The sequence below is a fragment of the Anastrepha obliqua genome, chromosome 3 (assembly GCF_027943255.1).
Source record: "Anastrepha obliqua isolate idAnaObli1 chromosome 3, idAnaObli1_1.0, whole genome shotgun sequence".
Taxonomy (NCBI): Eukaryota; Metazoa; Arthropoda; class Insecta; order Diptera; family Tephritidae; genus Anastrepha; species Anastrepha obliqua.
The window spans coordinates 92,980,854-92,995,282 of record NC_072894.1 but is presented as its reverse complement, the minus strand read 5'-3'; the positions used below and the strand labels follow the sequence as shown (position 1 = coordinate 92,995,282).

General features: G+C 36.7%; 1 protein-coding gene across 5 annotated transcripts in view; it reads left to right on the top strand.

Annotated features, from left to right (window-relative positions):
• Nucleotides 1-14,429, top strand: part of LOC129243074 (uncharacterized) — a 436,614-nt gene that overhangs the window by 75,334 nt on the left and 346,851 nt on the right. For all 5 annotated transcript variants that reach the window (XM_054880171.1, XM_054880170.1, XM_054880169.1 and 2 more), the window contains exon 3: nucleotides 3,509-3,532. The gene's annotated coding sequence lies outside the window, so the exon portion shown is untranslated. The remainder of the gene's footprint in view (nucleotides 1-3,508; nucleotides 3,533-14,429) is intronic.

The window sequence follows — 14,429 nt, the reverse complement described above, 5'->3', positions numbered from 1 at the left end:
TTTTAATATAAAAAAATATTCATTTTTGCAAAACTTGCAAGCAACTCAAATAAATTTTTAATATAATACCACTTTCCCTTGCTTCCAAAGACCGCTTTAGTTCCACCTATGTATCTTATGCGAGGCCAGACTAGCTGAAGTTATTGTCTCGTTGAAAAGTGATGTTTTCAATGGGTCCTAACGGCTCAAATTGTCGCGCTTCGCACCTCAATTGATTAAGTTTTTTTCATCGTCTCCCAACTAGTAGTACTCCACAGGATCACATGTCTCGCCATCCATCTAATCTATTATTCTTCACGTTATTCTTTTCCAATCTTCAATTGTGTAACTTCTGTGACACTCCCTAAAAGTGGATTTCTTAACTTAACACCTGAATCAGTTTTCTGATTTTCACAATAAAAATTAAAAAGGCTAATCTCTTCAGGAGTTAGAGGGTTGAAATGTTTTATAAAATCTTTCCAGTTGTTTTTTACATAAATACATAATTGGCGCGTACACTCCTCCTATTTGTGACGTGCGTCTTGATGTTGTTCCACAAATGGAGGGGCCTACAGTTTCAAGCCAACTCCAAACGACAGTTTTTTTTAACAGGAGCCTTTTCATGGCAGAAATACACTCGGAGCCTGCCGAGGGGTGACCGGTATTCGAAAAAACTTTTTTTATAATTTTTCTGTATCATGCACGGAGATTCGAACCTACGCACTCCCGAATAGTAGTCACGCACCAACCCATTCGGCTAAGGTGGCCGCCGAACATTTTTACCCCCCAGTGTATTTTCCTGAAAGCTTTTAATTTTAAACATCTAAACGTGTAATTTGAAGCCTTCATCTTAATTTTTGCTACAAGGAGTTGATCCTACAGGTTTTTCGAACTCAAGCGGGTAAGTTATAGTTTATTAGATAACTTCCCATTTGCAGAAACGCATTAGGAAGCTCGTTTTATAAAAATTGTCGAACTTCTCGTGAGAATTTTTACCCAAAACAAGCTGGGATAAAGCAACTGTTGTAATGTCAATCCAATCGAAAATATACGATACATACGCATATGTTAAATATAACATATAAAATATGAATAAATGTACAAACACCCGTTCCTTCAATTTAACTACCTGACATAAATAATTTTATTAAACTAGTATGAGATCATAGTTTAGCTCAAAAAGTACACGTTTTTTAATGCCCATAAACTAGCGGTTTATGCCAAGTTCAACTAGAACGTAGACATAATAAAAATGTCGAAGTATTCATACAACCGCAATGATTCTTTTAAGGCGCCTTTCTAAATCTCTATTTTATTAAATAATTGCACACATATGTAAGATATTATATATGCGTATAAAGTGGTTTGTATAGTCCAAACCAGGTTTGTAGTACTGAGCTACGGAGCATATAACCTTACTGCCGACTGTTAGGATGACGTGATCATGCCGTGACCTGTAATCAAGTTATGAGACAATCGGCTCTAAAGCTAAATAATTACACTTTTTTTTGCATATGAATAGCTACTTATGGTGTATTTAGTTACAATGAAATTGCATTATTACGAGTGCAATGCGCAAGCAGGATATTTTTAGGTGTTACTTTAGGTAGATAAACAGAAACAAAGCACATCTCGCTCCAACTCTCAGTTTGCCAGAAGTTAGTTGGCCAAATTGACATGGACTTGCTCTTTTCTATGACTTGCATTATTTTTATATTTTAATATAACTTCGACTTAGTAAACAATTGAGAAATAAGAAGAATGTACAATAAAATCAACTGGTGATGAGGAAATATAGTACACTCGGGGATTCGCCATTGCCTGCCAAGTGGCGAGCGCTTTCAAAATAAAATGTTCTGTCATTTTCATGCCCGGCCAACAAACACCAAACAAAGCACACCAGTCGTTTCTCTTTTGTGCCAACTGACTTCAACTGGAAATGCCAAGTGAGGCCAAGTTATTTTCCACCTGGTCTTTCAGAGGAAGCATCCATCTTCCTCTGTTATTAGCTTCATGACCTGCTCTAAAAATTTGTAAAGCTGGAGTGTTTCGGTTCATTCGTACGACATGGGCAAGCCAGCAGAGCTACTGTGTCTATATCACTGTAAAGGTTATGCAGCTCATAGTTTGATAGCTCCGAGAACCAATCCTCATAAAAGCCCAACTACCATCCAGGGGCGGTAGGTTCCTCCATATGTGGAAAAATATCAAGACGCACATCACAAGATGTTCAGAGGAGCTCGGCCAAACACCAAAAACAAAGGGTGTAAGACAATCTACAGGGTTTGATTGAAAAGTAATGAGCCTTATTTTTTTAAGCAGCTTTCTTTTCAGGTGCGGGAACAAGAACAAGTCCGGAGGGGACAGGTCTGGGCTGTAGGGAGGGTGTGGAAGCACCAGAACCCTCATCTTGGCCAATGCAGAGGTGCAGAGGAAGGCGGTGTGCCCCGGCGCATTGTCGTGATGAAGGGTCCAATTGTTGACGAGGCCGGGCCGAGCCCAGGCGACGCGGTTTTTCAGCCGAAGGAGCACTTCTTTGTAAAATGCCGCATTTACGGTGCTTCCTGGAGGTACGAACTTCCTGTGGACGATGCCTCGAGAGTCGAAAAATATTATCAGCATGGTTTTGACCTTGCATTTCGACATGCGCCTTCGACGTCCTCCCGGCCTTCCTTGAACGACTTGTGCCACCGTTTTACCTGGGCATTGGACAGCCTCCTTGAGTAGCCCAATGGTTTCGGTACTCGTTTTGTTTAGCCTTACGCAAAATTTGATCGAGTAACGTTGCTCCAACGATCGCTCCATATTCGCCACTGCAAAATCCTAACACACTTTTAAAACAGCTTTCACGCGCGGAGCGATGTTGACTGCGCCGCTGTTGCCAGCGAACTCGGACAGGTTTCTAGTCGAAGGGGAAAGTCCAATGGTGGGGGAACCAGCTGATTCGGTTGATCGCTTGGCAGACGCTCCGCGCGGAAAGGCTCCTAACTTTTCAATAAAATCCTGTAGTTCTGTCGAGGATAGAAAAATGGCTGGCAGTCCAAAACTAGACGTTCTATTGTAAATACTTGTATTCCTGTTAGAGCGCAAAGTATTGCTGAACAACCTTCAACATCGATGTCTCGACGTTCTCAAATATTAGGCATTCATGAATCGACTGTTTGGCGGATGTTACATAAATTATTACCTCTTCTATTTTAAAACAACATCTAGGCGCACCTACGAAATACCCTTGTTTTATATATACACAAACATATAAGTAAATATATAAGCTAAATAACTGACTTTTGCTGACAAATGGCTTGAAAGCCAAAATTTGGTGCGTTAGCAGTCGAAGACTGTTACCCGGTGATACAAATTTGAATATTTTCTAGTGCAGAAAATTACTTATTTATTTATTGGCTTATTTATTTATTCCGTTTACATATACACATGCATAGTATATAGTTACAGATTTTATTTAATGTGCACTCGTATATTTTTAAAACTAACGCTTAAACTAATTTTCTCTTCCCTATATTTGTTTCAGAAAGCTATGTGAAATACTTCATTGGTAAGTTGATAGTTCGTCTTTTATCTTTTTAGAATAATAATTTATATATATATATAGTAATAAGAAGGAATAGTCAATTGATTTTTATGAACAGGCTTTCCCCAGAAACACGTATCAGCCTCATCATAATGGAATCATTGAACGACGTTGACAATGTTCAATAGATTTATAAAAGTTGGCTACCTTCCTTTATTAAACTTATAATTTTCTAATTTATCTCAAATTGTTCCAACAACAATGTCTTTTAAGAGATCGGAGTTATTGGTAAAACAAAGGAGAGTTCTTTATATATTAGATATTTTCTACATATGCCAGCGTTGCGGGCGATTGGACTGCCATGTCGTCTCGAATTTTAATTTTGAAACTTTCTATGGTTTTGGGCTAGTTGATGTTTAACTTTACTCTTTAAGAGGCTAACGGCCACACAACATGTTAAAAAACTGATTCCTAAATATGTATGCAAAAGGATGGTAAAGAAGTTTTCCAATATTCGGAGCACCTTGGTCATAGTTATTTTAATATTTATTTGAACTTTCGAATGCCTTTCCCTTAAAACTGTGTTTTTGTAACTGACCTCCACGATGACGTAAAATTGCGTTAACTGATTCCTTTGAAATTTTCATCCTAGATTTGCACGTATGTTTGGAATCGAGTGGAAACTTGCAGAGTCTATTCAGTTACATTATTCTTATAATACGGTACCATGATTAACTAAAAGACAAAGCAGATTTTTTGTTAATTTACAGAATAACTTCTACGAGGGGTGCCTTTTATATGTCGGGATTAGAGAACAAAACCAAATTTTAATCATCGAAAATCACTTTATTGTTGTTCGAAATATTCTCCATGAAGATCTATACACTTTTGCATGCGTTTGAACCAATTGTCGAAGCACTTTTGCCACTCTGAATGAGGTACCTCCAAAACATGCATTCTGAATGCCGCAACCGCTTCTTCAGGTGTCGAAAAACGTTGACCTCTCAGTTTGTTTCTTACGTACGGGAATAAAAAGAAGTCATTCGGTGCCAAGTCAGGACTATACGGCGGATGACCCATTAATTCGATGTTTTGGGTGCTCAAAAATGCAGTTGTTTGAGCCGATGTGTGAGAGCTCGCATTGTCCTGGTGAAGAGTGATCCGTCTTTGGCGATTGGTTTTCCTAATTTCTTGGAAGACAACTGGCAAACAAATGGTTGTGTACCACTCAGAATTTACTGTTCTGCGTTGTTCTAGTGGTACAGTTGCGACATGTCCAGTTTTTCCGAAAAAACAGGCGACCATTTGCTTGGAAGTGCTTCGTGCGCGAACAACTTTTGTTGGATTTGGCTCATCTTGAAACACCCATACAGTCGACTGCTGTTTACTTTCGGGCTCATACGCGTAAATCTATGATTCATCACCTGTCACGATGTCATAGACGTGTTTCGAAGCCCCGCGATCGTATTTTTTAAGCATTTCCTTCGACCAATCGACACGAGCCTTTTATTGAGCGATTGACAAATTGTGTGGGATCCAACGCGAACAAATTTTTTGACAGTCAAATGTTTATGCAATATTGAATGTATGCTGGTCTCACTAATGCCTAAGATTGTCTCAATCTCACAACAACTGATTTTGGACGACCTTCACGAAATTCGTCTTGGAGTGAACTACGACCACGATTGAATTCTCCATACCATCGATAAACTCTGGTCCATGATAAAGCTTCATCGCCAAAAAATGAATTAAGTTCATCCATGCAATGTTGCTGAGTTAATCCACGTCGAAAGTTGTAAAAAATAATCGCACGAAAATGTTCACGATTTAATTCCATTTTAGGACCGAGATGAATCTTTTAAGTTGCTGTAAACAACACAAATAGCGCTGGTATTACAAAACGTTCTGAGCACGTAAAAGCCAAAAAATGTCAAGCTTTGCGATACAGCTGTCAGTTGCCAGATTGCAACACCAGGGTTGCCAAATCCCGAAATATAAAAGGCACCCTACAAAGAATCATTTTCCAGTGCTGGGAAGTAGGAAACAGTGAAAAACCGTGACTTAAAAACTTTATCAAACAGCCACTTTTAACTTTTAGATCATGGTTTATATTTTATTGATGATTTTTATTAATTGACATGAAATTTAACTAAAAAAAGAATAAAAATCGGATCCTTGAGCCAATATTAAAAAAGTTGATTCTTATGCCAAAAAACACATGTTTGCTTACGAAAACGGCAAAGTTTTGGACATCATCCCGGTAACGCTGAATAATTGGTGGTTTTGTATTTGGCCGAGCTCCTCCTCCTATCTGTGCTGTGTGTTTGATGTTTTCTCACAAATGAAGGGACCTACAGTTTTATATCGCCTACGAAGGGCAGATGGTTTTTTATGGCAGAAATACACTCGCAGGTTTGGCATTGCCTGCCAAGCCGTCACTCCAATTAGAACAACATTTTATATGATTTTAATGTTTTAATGCCCACAGCGGGGTCCAAATCGGGCACTATTGAATGGTAACCACGTATTAACAATCATCGTTAATTAACAAACACTTTAACCATCACGAAAACAGAAAAAATCGGACCCTTGAACTAGCATGTCTTCAACAATCATGACTTTAACAATCTTTAAAATCGAAGATCTCCGAAACGGTTAACTTTTTGACATAATATCATACAACCAAATTAGTCAGAATAAATAATAATGGCCTTAACTACCCAGGACAACTTTCTCGGGAACTCTGTATTGTCAGCGATTAAACTAAAATCTTGCACAAAATGCGAGTTGTTTTTTTTTTCATAAAAAATAATCGAAAAAAAAGAAAAGAAAATTCCCTATGAAATATTAAATTTCTATGTGGACCAAACCTTTTTCGCATAAATATTAACGGTAACACAAAGTGTTCTGTATTGATCGCCGTTGGCTGCCTTTCCAGCTGTGATGAGAAGAATTTTCTGAGCTGTCAAATTTGTTCCACAATTTCATTGGACAGATTGTAAGGGCGCACACCGTATATTGTGCACCTCTTGTTACGAATTAAGCTATCAAATTATCCAATATATCGTATAGTACCAATAGAAAGACTCTGCAGAGTTTAGTGTAAGTTGTCTAACCAATTTTAGATGTAACTCTTAATATTTTCCTATAAAGAAGATTTAATAAGACATTTTTTTCATTCCCTCCAAGCTTTGCCAATGTTGGTATGAAAACGTGATATCTCTCTGTCAAAAAAGGAATCCACCATCCGCTAGCGGAATACCACAAAAATATTCTCTTGAGGCGGCCGCCCTTTAGTAAACAAAAGCAAAAAATGCGACGAGTCAAAAATACAGTTCAACAACCTCTGGTTTGCATGTATTTTATATGTATTTCATTACTTTTATGGATTATATTCGCAAAATTCGCACATAATTCACAAGAAGTATGTACAGCAATTAGGAAATGTCGGAAATAAAGTGACGAATTGCTGCTCGACACAAAAACAAGTGCTACCACATATATTACATACATACATGTGTATATATAATATATGTAGGTGTATATATATTTGTTCATATTTGGTGTAAGAAACAACACGCTCCATTAAATTAATTGATTACTGCCACATACAACGCGATTCGACGACCAGCTCGTGCTTTTGGCGAGTTGCGTGTGGGAGCGTATAACGTGTGGCAAGCAGCAAATTGTTATTGTGTGCCATATGATTCCCAAACACCTCTTTTACACATATATACGCACACTTATACATCTGCACCTAATCTAAATCCACTTACGCTGGCGCTGTTAGTGGCACAGCGCTGGATCGAAAATTTCCCGAAGTCAATTAAGTTAGACAGTCTGGCATAGACGCGATTTTCTCAAGAAGTAGCGCCATTGTGTTGCCATTTCGCGGGAATGCATTTTCGTTTTGATTTCGATTTTCTTTAAATCCACGTAATCCAGTTGACTAATTTGCTAGTATTGTAAGGCGTGTGTATATGATACTACATGGATACTCGGAAATGTAGTTGCAGTACTGTTTATAAATACGACAGAAATATATATTTTTTTTATATTAGTTAATTGTGAATTGCGGGTTTGGGGTTTATTAATTCGATTTACATATTTCAATGACCTTAAGTGCGGTTTGTCATGCGATTGGTATTTATGTCTGAACTGACTAATTAGCTGTTAAAAAGTTTATCGAACTTCTCACAATTCGCAAATTACACCAATTTACAAATTAAAAAAGTTGAATATGCTTGTCTCCCGAAATTAAAATGATAATCTCAAAACTCAATTTACTCCAGCACATTTGTACAAATTGATTTCTTTTAAAAAATTCCAAGAAATTAACAAAAATTGAACTTAATTTTTTTCGGTACATTATTGTATTATTTTTGCATTCGTTTGGCTGCCTCGATTGGCTTTGCAGTAACCCATTCCATTAAACCATTTTTCCAAGACTCTAATTGCAGTTTCTGGCCATATCTCTCGAATAACTTCTCGACATTCACCTTAACGGCCTGAAATACTAATGGATTGTTCGCATAACATTGGTCTTCCACGGCACACTACAAAAAAGTCGAATGGCACCAAATCACAACTTCAAGGCTACATGACATGACATGAATGATAACATGACTATCGAACTTGGTGCACAAAATATCGATTGTGGAATGGGCTGTTTAGCATGGCGTGCCATCCTAATAAAACCAAAGATCGTTCAAGGCCATGTCTTCAATATACGGCTACAGAAACATCATTTATCATGTCTAGCCCTGACCGTTTGCCGAATGCAACATTGACTTTCGAAATAAATTCGTAATATTTATCAACATTGTTCAAGCAAAAAGAGATTCATTTCGCCAACTTTCTGTTAAGATTTCCAGCAAGAGAGTGTTGCCACTATAAAAAATAACATATGATTAAAAAACCACTATGTTCACCACCCTCTATATATGAATCTATTGTTAGGAAGCACTCATATTATCACCGTGCATGATGACAATTAAATTATTGCAAATCCAGCGGAAAACAATTTTCTGTAATACGAGTAGAAATTCTATTTATTAACCGACTTTCGTTATTTTCTATTTTTTTCGATCAGAATTTGCTCTACCGGTATTAAAGTCTTCCTGGCGCTTTCAATAATATTCTTACCGATTTTGTAACAAGCGCAGCGAAAAAAGGTATTCTTTCTCGCCTTTTTGAAGTCAGTCGGTAGTTCATTTATAATTCGAACGGAATGAAAAAGACATAAAGTTTTCGCCCACAGGGGCAACTTGCCGCCAACCCTTTGTGATTAGTTACAAATGACTCTTTGAGATCTGTCGTAGTAGCTAGACCTCTTGGTATATATAAAGCACAAACTCGTGTACTTGTTGTGAAAAAATTTTAGATAAATGCATAGAAATCAAAATTCCTTGGGTTTATTCCGGATAAAATGCTCAACAGGAAATGTAATCTAGAACAGTTACAAGATAATATCTTCGCATACTTGGATAAAGATCAATCAAAATGTATTCTCCTGAATGGAGACCCACCCAGTCTCTAGACCTCGTACAATACTATTTGGCTACCCTTGATCCATCTCGTCAAGAAAGTTGGTCCAATAAGCACCGATTTGTGTGCTCTGATCTTGCTTTGAGAGCGAATCTAAAACACGAATTTCAATTTCTAAAACACAATGGATGTAGTGCAAGAATATAATATTTCAGATGCTCCAACTGGAAGTGCATCTAAAGGGTGATTTTTTAGCTATTATCTTTTTAAACAGTTGCTTTAAACAGCTGACGCACGTTTCGTGTTTTGTTCCACTGTCAAACATCTTCAGTTTGGTCTATTATTTTAACGATTCATCATCTTACAAACGAACAACGCTTGCAAACCATTGAATATTATTAAAAAAATGCGTGTTCTGCGAAGAAAGTTTAAAGTCGAAAAATTGTGTTCCGCGACGAAGCTCATTTTTTGATCAATTGGTACGTAAATAAGCAGAATTGTCGATTTTGGAGTGAAGATCAGCCAGAAGAATTGCAAGAACTACCAATGTATCCAGAAAAGGTCACAGTTCGTTGCGGTTTATGGGCTGGAGGTATCATTGGACCGAACTTCTTCAAAGATGCTGCGAATCGTAACGTAACTGTGAATGGTGCGCTACCGTGAAGTGATATCCAACTTTTTTTTGCCCAAAATGCAGGAGTTTGACTTGCATGGTCTCAGCCGACGGTGCCACATGCCACATAGCACGCGTAACAATGGACTTGTTGAGAGGCGACTGCGGTGAACATTTTATTTCACGTTCGGGACCTGTCAATTGGCCACCTAGATCGTGCGATATAACACCTTTAGATTATTTTTTGTGCGGCTATGTTAAAGCTCATGCTTATTCAGACAAGCCTGCTTCAATTAACGCATTGGAAAACAACATTAAAGCATTTATATGTGAGATACCGGCCGAAACATCGGAAAGAGTATGCCAAAATTGGACTAAGCGGATGGACCATTTGAAGCGCAGTCGCGGTCAACATTTATATAAAATAATCTTTCAGCATTAAATTATATGGACCGTACTAACAATTTAAATAAAAATTGCATGCATTTTTCTGAATTTTACGTGTTTTTTTTTAAACTCTCCTATAGCTCTTAAAAAACCCCTCCTTATTTAAACGAAAACCATAAAGGTGCATGGCATAATAGCCATAGAACCAAGGCTCTGTTTTAATCACCGTAAAAGATTTCAAGCTTCTCAGCAGTTTTGGAGGTTGTTTTGTATATGGTGCACTCATTGCTTTCTCGAGAATAAAATTGTTAGACACCTGGCGTGGTTTTTTCGGGAATTCATCAGCTCTAAATGTTTAGTTCTTCTTGGTCGTACTGCATCATTAAAATTTTTACCAGCAAGATTCTTGGTTCAGAATTTCGAACACATTGTCCCTGATAACTCGATTCTTGTGCCTTTTTTCCAATTTTCATAAAGGGTTTTGCCAACCAAGTAGCCAATTTATAGAGAAAGAATTTACATTTTTTGTTTACTTCAATTGGAATTAGTTTAGTTGTACAAAATCGAAGCTTCCAACGGGGAAATACCTACAGAGATTATTACAAAGTTTCCATCTCTGCACCCCGTGATACAGTATGCCAGCGACAATTGTCCACTTTAGTGACTGATATACGATACGAGACTGATATCAGAAATAATGGCAGGAGGTGATTTTGTTGGTATAATATTCCACCAATTCAATAGGTTTGAAAGAACAGATATTTTCTTAGGTACGTTTTTATGGTAAAAAGAGGTTTTCCATGGTCACAATATGCTCATTTAGACACTGATTCTACTGAGGATTTCTTATCATGCTTTTTCACAAATAGGCTTAAGTACGTGAGTCAAAAGGTAGCCGAAATTTTTAGCAATATACCTGTAACTCCTGTAAAATCCGCTGATGAAATTCACAACGACCACGAAATTCCGGTAAATAACTATTTACAAAAAGGAAATATACTTACATAAAGTAGTATAGTATCGTAAAATGTAGGATGCCTTTCAGACCATTTTCTCCAAATGTATAAAATTGGTCCAAATTTTTTATAAAATTTTCGACTGAGTAAGCATACACACTACCCAAAATGAAAGATGGTTTAATTTCATAAAAATATAATTTTCAAAATATGTTCGCCCGAAATATTGGCAGTCGCTAATATTGACTTAAGCTAAGTTTTTCTTTGCAATTTGGTTTGCTTTAAGTCGATTATTTTAAAGTTACAGTCGTATCTGGATATAGTGAACACTGATTTTTTTAAATGGAGTACTCCAAATAGTGAACAATCGAAGGCCTAATTAGTGAACAAAATTTATAAAACAACACCAAGCAGAAAGCAAAAAAAAAAATAAGTTTACGCAAAATAATCAGAAACGAAAGCGGGTATTTTCCTAAATTGTAATTTGACGTTAGCGCTAGCGTTTGATTTTTTGTTTTGTGAGTGCAAACCAGTTGGGAATAAAAGTGTGGTCTTTTAAATATATTTTAAGGTTTCAAAATGCTAATAAATTTATAGTGCTTTATGTCTTCGAAGAAATTCCTTTCCTTAAAGGAAAATTCTGAAATCATTGGCGTTAGCGTTTCGATATTTGGGGTAGATAAATCTACAATTTCGGAGAAAATCTACAAGGGAGAGGCAATTTCAACATCTAAAAATAAAACTCTTAGAAAAAGTGAGTATTTCTTTTAATGATCTGTTTCTTTTATGTATACACATACGTGTATTTTGAACAAATAAAAGAAGTTTTTGAATAAAAACACTAACCTTGATATAGGGAATAACCTGGGCACTGTGAACAGGCCTTGCATTTATTATATCCATATACGATTGTATTTGCTTTTTACTCGGACTGAGACTGTACGCTCGCCCGAAATTTGCCTATGTGTTTCATTGCGATTTGCTTCCTAATATTTCCATTCTGAATTCAATCACTTAACGCCTCTTAACACTTAAATTTATTCAAATATTATTATTTCATAGCACTTTGTCTCCCAAAAGCGAAAATCGCAAAAATTCTTCTTAGGACGGTTCATTTCTATCTTATTTATTTCTCCCGACAGTGGACAAAAAATAGAAAACAATTATTTAGTTTGAAATTTAAAAGCCACAAATAATTATTGCACAATTTACGGACCTGGGTTATAGTGCAAATGTCGAATTTTTAAGAAAATTACTATAATTTTATTAAAAACCAATTAATTAAAACATACAAAATTTGCAGGCTGGAAGTTTCATTTTTATTTGCTTTTATTCTACACGCTCTCAGTTAGCACAGTTGTGAATATTGCAATATGGACTAATAGGATAATCAGCATAAATGGTTTTGACGGTGATAGTGGCGGCGTCTTTAACATCGGTCTTAATCGCGTATCTTTGTTGTGGCCTTCGACTTTCCATCGACATTACCGCAAAACTTTCCTTCATCTACTTGTATACTCCATATCAATTTTGTACTTATTTGTACTCTGGCCATTACTGCCACTTTACTGCCTTTACTATTTGTTGCTATATTTTTTTTCTTATTCGTTGTTGTTGTTGATGCTTGTTTCCTGTGTTGTGTACTTGTAATTATGTACTTACACATTGCGATTATCTTTATGTTGAAACTGGGTCAATTGAAATATTCGAAATGGGCATTCAATTACATACACACACATATACATATGCACACTAGACTGCGGTATCCAACTAGTGGAACTGATTTCTACGTATACAAGTAGTTCATAGTCGTCGCACCTTCTGCAAATGGGAACTGGTCCGAAAGTTATGTGGTTTTAATCAGTTGAAAGGGAAGTAAAAAAGGGCTTACTTAAAAAACCAATCACATTTGCTTCAACAAATTACTGATGTGCGATATTTCTTGTGATTCTGTAAATTTTGGCACTGTTTCGCTAACTATCGATGGAATTCAGAGCATTAAAAGCTCTTCGCTACCGAATAATGATGGGCTTTTAAATTATTTCTTCAAGAAATGCCCTGCCCTTTCCTGCCCTCTTTTATGAATTTTGAACAAACCGCCAGAGTATTAAGATTATCTAACCTTATACAACAGGCAGCCTGCAGTAGCACTTCGGAAAAAAGTTTGTTGCATCAGGTCATAAATATACCAAAGATGTTAAAGATATGTACGTACGAGATCTCCATCTACGTACAAGATCTCCATCCGACAAAAAACGGCTAAATAAAATTACAAAAGAAATTTCCAAAAAAAAAAAAAAGATTTTAAAAACAGAACTCTGAGTACTTATCTAAAGGGCTTATCAAACGAACGCAGCACTGATTACGCACTCTGGAAATGCACCAAAGCTTTTCACAGCCAGTAACACACTGTACCCACCAATCAAAAAAGAAGTCAATTCTTGGGCCAAAAGCAGCAAAGAAAAAGCTAATATTTTTGCTGAGTACCTCGAGGGCATCTTTAAGCCATATGACACGCCGAGGGCAGCCGGAATGCAGCCACTTACGTATAAAGCTAATGCCGAAATTCCCCTTGTTACGGATGCCGAATTGCTTGGTGAAATAAATAAGCTAAAATCAAAAAAGACGCCTGGGTTATGATCTTATTACTGCTGAAATTTTAAAACAACTTCCTTAATGCACAATATATAAGTTTACTGAAATAATGAACGCCACATTCAAATTGCACCATATCTATATGTATTGGAAAACTGCTGAAATAATTATGATTAATAAACCAGGGAAGCCAGTGCATTATGTCACATCGTATCGGCCTATCTCGCTCTTACCAATTATATCAAAACTGATAGAAAAGCTTTTAGCAAAACGTCTCAACATAATTATTAAGCAAAGAAATATAATACCAGTGCATCAATTTGGTTTTCGCACAAAACACTGTACTATTGATCAAGTACACAGAATTACTCGCATCATTGAAAACGCCTTTGAGGAAAAAAAGGTGTGCTCTGCTGTCTTTCTGGACGTGTCTAAAGCCATTGACAAAGTTTGAAACGTTGGGCTCCTCAACAAAATAAATGCGCTCCTACCAAAACAAATCGTACTTCTAAAATCGTACTTATCCGATCGTTTTTTCCGAATAAAATACGAAGACTTAAGGAAATTAAAGCTAGCGTCCCACAGTGCAGCGTTATGGGGTCCATTCTTTATATTCTTTTACATGCGATTTACCTAATGACATAAATTGCTCCACACAATTTTTGCGGACGACACAGCCATCTTATCGGTAGGAGAAACTCAGACTGACTCAATTAAAAACCTTGAAATTTATTTAAATAAAATCTCCGATTGGACCATTAAATGGCGCATAAAACTAAACGAAACAAAATCGGTTCATTTAGACTTCACACAGAAGAAAATCAAATATCTACCGCTATATATAAACGGCGTGCAAATCCCGTATCACAACACCGCCAAATAC